Raw genomic sequence first — 6,315 nt, 5'->3', positions numbered from 1 at the left:
TGATTCCCCAGAGGCCACATGGCTGAGGTCCTAGATGTGAATTCACAGCATTCTTAATAAGTAGTACATTGTTTAAAAAAAAAAAAAAAAAACTCTAAAATATTTCAATCAATTCATTTTAGAATAGATTTTTAGGCTTTTAGAAAGAGAACTGTGGCCCATGAAAATATTCATGACTCTGAATATAAAAATGGGTTTTACCTAATTATTTCAAAAAGCCAACATTAAACCCAATAGACAACAAATTAAGGAAATAATCTCTTAAATCAACTCAGAAAGCTGTTGGGGAAAAATAAATTCTAGCACATATGCTCTAGTTATATGTAGGTATAAATGAAGACGGAAGCTTTTGCCACTCCTGAATTAGTTTTTGGCTAAAAATCTCATTCTAGGTATTCTTTGAGCCACTCAGCTCAACAGTTAGTCCTCCAAACCAAGAGCATGCACATGAAGAGCAAAGGGAGATTACAAGACCTGGTCTACAGATGTGTAACTGAAGAAGTACGATATATGAAAAGGACAAGATTCGCAAAAACTAGGATACTAGAACCAATCTATACATCTACCTAAAATTAAGCACTAAAATAACAGAAGAGAATGAGATCTTAAGGATAACAAGGGGAAGCATCTCTACAAACTAGAATGTGTGGCTTATGAGAGGTAGATCAGCTTTAAACGTGGGCTGTGAAAAAAGACATTCTAGGTGTGGGGGCAAAGAAAAAACAACACAGAAGCAAAACATTTCTTTACTTTTCTAGGAAACAGTAAACACATCAGTACAGCTAAAGGTACTGAATTCCTGTTGACTACAAGCAGCAAAGATGAAAAAAACAAGATGAGGCCAAAATCTTTATGGGAGCCTTGATTGGTTGATCTGAATAGGGGAGAAACACAAAGAGATTCAGATAAGAGATGGCACAGAGTTAAGCCATGACAGTGGGGCCAGAAAAGCCAAGTACCAGTAACAGAGGCTTCAGCAGTGCTCTTAAAGCTCCTATGCTGTATTCGTACAGCCACAAAAGCTGGCTGAAGCCAAGGCCTGTCCTCCAAAGTACGATTCAAGATCTCCTGTACATATGTAAGAGGAAAATCTTTAGGAGCTTTTGGTGTTTTGTGTTTTTTTATAACACAACATCAATTTGCTTCAAGACTCTGAAGACTGGGAACAAAAAATAAAAATAAATAACAAAAAATGTCTTTAGAAAAATACCAGCTACCAAGAGTATGTAAAGCTTTGTGAAATACGTAGCTTGCAACGTTTCTTTTAGTCTCTCCAGTAATTCTCCTGGTAACTTAAATACATCTGAAATAAATGTTTAAAATACTGACTGGGCACGGGGGCTCATGCCTATAATCCCAGCACTTTGGGAGGCCGACGCGGGTGGATCACCAGTGGTCAGACGCGGGTGGATCACCAGTGGTCAGGAGTTTGAGACCAGCCTGGCCAACATGGTGAAACCCCGTCTCTACTAAAAATACAAAAATTAGCTGGGCGTAGTGGCGGGCACCTGTAATTCCAGCTACTCAGGAGGCTGAGGCAGGAGAATCATTTGAACCCAGGAGGTGGAGGTTGCAGTGAGCTGAGATCGTGCCATTGCACTCCAGCCTGAGTGACAGAGCGAGACTCCGTCTCAAAAAAAAATTTTTTTTTCAAAATATTGCAATGGGCTTGTAATTTCTGCTTAAATGTCAGGAGGTCTGAGCCATTTTAAAATAAATCTAGCACAATTTAAGATTTTTTCTTAACCAAAATTTTAAGAAACAGCTTTCTATATACTCACCTCAGCATATGCTTCCATGTCTTCTAGAAACTGACCAAGAAGAGTCGTAGAAAATGCAAGATCAGCTACCCAAAATGGCTCCAAACTCTGCGACCACCCTTGGAATCGTATAAGAAATTGTGAAAGGGTAGGGGGGAGAAAAAACGTCAAAAAATCCAAATTAAAAAAATGTAAGAGGCTTGTTTTAAAAAGTATCTGGTTTTCAAGCAGCATACCCTAAAACATGTCCTATATCATAAAATTAAGACTGCTAAACATGCTGATCATGATTAACCAATACCTCTTTAAATAATACCTCTTTAATTTCTGCAGAAATTAACATGTAAATGTTATTTCCTTACTTTTTCAGTAAATTTCCTATCTATATTGTCACTACACATGACTTAAGACTAAAATGCCACAATCTACCATTGGCCTGGCTAATCCCAGGGCCACATCTAACCATTAAAGGTGTATACTTATCTCCTCAGTGAAAATGAAACAGACCACTATCACCTGAATATCCTATTTTCAAAAGTTTATTACACCAAGTAAGTTACGAGAAACTATGACACTTGAAACAAGCTGAAATGTGCAAATGAGCCACGCTAGTCATTCACTTAACTCCAAAAAAATGGGAAACAAAACCATTTCTCATTTATGACAATTCTCCAAATTAACCCTATTTCCTTTTTTAAAAAAATAACCAGAAAAACAATAAAATGTTACAAATAACTTGGATTTTCCATTGTCCACTTCAGGATATTGCCACTGCAATATATTCTTACCATATACTTTTTCCTACCAGTACAAACTACAAATAACTTGGGTAAGTCCTGTCTGTACTTATTCTACCCACCTACTAGTAATTTCCTCTGAAAATATGTATTTAGCTAACAAGCAATGTTCATTTACAATAAAACATTTCTCTGAATTAGTTTTCTTGCATTATTAAAGAAATGGTATTGATAGATGGTCACTGGGGGACCACTGCTCCTCCCCGACAGTATTTAAATAACTGATATAGGCTGCAAGACTTACCAAATACCTGCTGCGTGAGCGAAGGTTTCTGAGTATGATCTATATGCCATCCAACAAATATATCAACTGTATCCTTGATGGAAACAAAGAGAGAGGGGCCAATCATTTTAAGATATTACTGCCATTCACCTGTGGACCATTCCACAGCAAAAGATCCTAAAAGGAGCATCTATGTTCTACCTACTCAACATTCTAGAAACTTAGAAAGGGGAGAGGGGCAAGAAAATAAAAGAACTACATTTCTGACAATGAAATAGTTTATTTTCTTCAAATATTTTAAGGTACGAACGTCAGAAATAAAAATGCGGCATTTAACCCTGGAACCTCAAATATCACTGATTATACTCAAAGGAGCAGAGGCATTGTTTTCCATCTGATTCCTCAGTTCCTCACACACACAACCATCCCCCTCACCCCATGATCTGAAAAGCGAAATGAGGAATTCACCCTAAAATTAGTGCGGAGAAAACAAGCAAATTAGGTTCATTATTTACTAAGTGACTACATAAAAAACTGAGTATGAGACCAAGAAAAATAGATTCTGTAGTTTTAGTTAAAAAAAAAAATTGACTTGTAAATCCCAACTACTCGGGAGGCTGAGACACAAGAATCGCTTGAACCCAGGAGGCAGAGGTTGCAGTGAGCTGAGATTGCACCGCTGCACTCCAGCCTGGACAATACAGCCAGACTCCATCTCAAAAAAAAAATAATTAATAAATAAATAAAATAAATATATTGAAAATATTTCGCTCCACTAAGATGTTAAGCTAAAAACAAATACTGTTTTCTCTTCTTCAATGTTTGTTAATAGTAGTCCTTTGGCATCAGTTAACATTAGTCCTTAATAACATCTGTTTACAATATCCCTAAATGTTCTCTTTAAGATTCCACCTGTGATTAAATTTCAAATACAAAAAAGTAAAATGGATTTGGGAAACTTTTCTATAAAGTACAACAATTACTTTGCAATCCAAAATATAAAGCAAATTTTATATAATTTATGCTTTAGTATATTAGTACTTGCTTCATATTAAAATTAAAGAAGATCAGTATGGCACCACACATGAATAACATGCAGGCTCAGGTTACCATTATACATAAATTTTTAAAACAAATATATGGCAAAAATAATAATTATTTGTCATTCCATTGAAAGAATATTTATTTTGCAGCTGTTAAAAGACATTTTTCCCTAAAAAAAGAAAAGCTGTGCTTTACATAGCAATCTTATAAAAGAAATGCTAGAATCAGAAAACCATCATTTTAGGCTGGGTGCAGTGGCTCACACCTGTAATCCCAGCACTTTGGGAGGACGAGGCAGGTGGACCACTTGAGGTCAGGAGTTCAAGACCAGCCTGGCCAGCACGATGAAACTCCGTCTCTACTAAAAATATAAAAATTAGCAGAGCACAGTGGCACCTGCCTGTAATCCCAGCTACTCAGAAGGGTGAAGCAAGAGAACTGCTTGAACCTGGGAGGCGGAGGTTGCAGTGAGCCGAGATTGTGCCACTGCCCTCCAGCTTGGACAATAGAGCAAGATTTCGTCTCAAAAAAAAAGAGAAAAAGAAAACCATTATTTTGCAATAGCCAATGTTATAATCTACACAGGCACAGACTATCAATGCTAAAAATCATTTAAAAGACATCTTAGGGGTAATTACAGAAATTTGAATATAGAACACATATGTAATAAAATTCATTTTCTTAGGTATGATTACAATATTCTTGTTATACAGAAGAAAAACCTTATTCTTGGGAGATGCAAACTAAAACATGGGTTGAACTGTCATCATGTGTATGGTTTTCAGATGCTCAACAAAAGTGTGAGAAAATAAAACTGTGGCAAAATATTAGTAACTGGTAAATCTAGGTGAAGCATATATTATGAAATTATTATCGTATTTACAGGTATTTATTTTACTGGTGCATCTATCTTTCTATGAATGTGAGAATTTTCACAAGAGCTGGGAAAATGTTCATAATTATGCATGCAGAATAAGCCCAAGCTGGTGGCATTCTGTTCAGTTACAGGTAATTTTCTGAATCTTCCCTCAAATTTTTCTCAAACCTCTATAATGAAGGGGAAAAATGTTTTGTTTTGCTTTGCTTTTTTGAGATAGGGTTGCCTATAATGGAGTGCAGTAGCTTGACCATAGCTCACCGTAGCTTCAACCTCCCAGGCACAAGCGATCCTCCTGCCTCAGCCTTCAAGTAGCTGGGACTACAGGTGCATACCACCATGCCTTTTTTTTTTTCCTTTTTTTTTTTTTTTTTTTTTTTTTGATAGAAACAGGGTTTCACCATGTTGCCCAGGCTGGTCTCAAACTCCTGGACTCAGGCGATTCACCAGCCTCAACCTCCCACAGTGCTGGGGTTACAGGAGTGAGCCACCATGCCCAGTTAAAAATACATTTTTTATTTTTAAAAAAAAAGAACACTCCTTATATTTCCTTTATATTTTGTAAACTACATACCCAAAATAAAGCATATCAAAAACTGTTAAAAAAAAAAAAAAAACCCTAATATCAGATATTCCAAACACAACAATACCATAATTTAATCACTTAAAATCTTACTCAAAACTAAATCAATGATCTTTTAGGCCAGGTGTGGTGGCTCATGATAGTAATCACAGTACTTTGGGAGGCCGAGGCAGGAGGATCACTTGAGGTCAGGAGTTCAAGACCAGCATGGCCAACACAATGAAACTCCATCTCTACTAAAAATACAAAAATTAGCCAGGCTAATGGCACACTCCTGTAATACCAGCTACTTACGAGGCTGAGGCAGGAGAATCGCTTGAACCTGGGAGGCAGAGGTTGCAGTGAGCCGAGATCATGCCACTGCACTCCAGGCTGGACAACAGAGCAAGACTCCGCATCAAAAAAAAAAAAAAAGATATTTTAATATACTCAGATACACAAATATGAAATAAAACTAAGTAGAGCTGGTATTCATTTACACATAATTATCTTATACCGTTTGGAATAAGAATTTGGGGCACGTTAGCAAACCAAAAGGCTCAGAAAGAAGTCGTGATATTTAGTTCTTGTCTCCCTCTACAAACGTGAAGCACTCTTCTATCCGGCATTCCTAGTGGAGTTCCTATTTTCAAATTTGCAAATCATTCTGGTCCTAAGCAATCTCAAAAAAAACATTTACTAAAAACCAAAGAGGAAAAAAATCTTATAACTTTGGGAGGCTGAGGCAGACGGATCACTGAGATCAGGAGTTTGAGACCAGCTTGGCCAACATGATGAAACCCCATCTTCTCTAAAAATACAAAAAGTTAGCTGGGTGTGGTGGCAGGTGCCTGTAGTCCCAGCTATTCCAGAGGCTGAGGCAGGAGAATCACTTGAACCTCTGAGGTGGAGGTTGCAGTGAGTTGAGATCGCGCCATTGCACTCCAGCCTGGGCAACAGAGTGAGACTCTGTCTCAAAAAATAAATATAAAAAAATAAAAAGCTGGTATGCTCCATTAATACCTGCAGGCCCGACAAAGGCAGCCTAGGAA

This window comes from Pan troglodytes, chromosome 18 (genome assembly GCF_028858775.2).
Source record: "Pan troglodytes isolate AG18354 chromosome 18, NHGRI_mPanTro3-v2.0_pri, whole genome shotgun sequence".
Lineage (NCBI taxonomy): Eukaryota > Metazoa > Chordata > Mammalia > Primates > Hominidae > Pan > Pan troglodytes.
The sequence above is the reverse complement of the archived record's forward strand: the minus strand, read 5'-3'. Positions refer to the sequence as shown.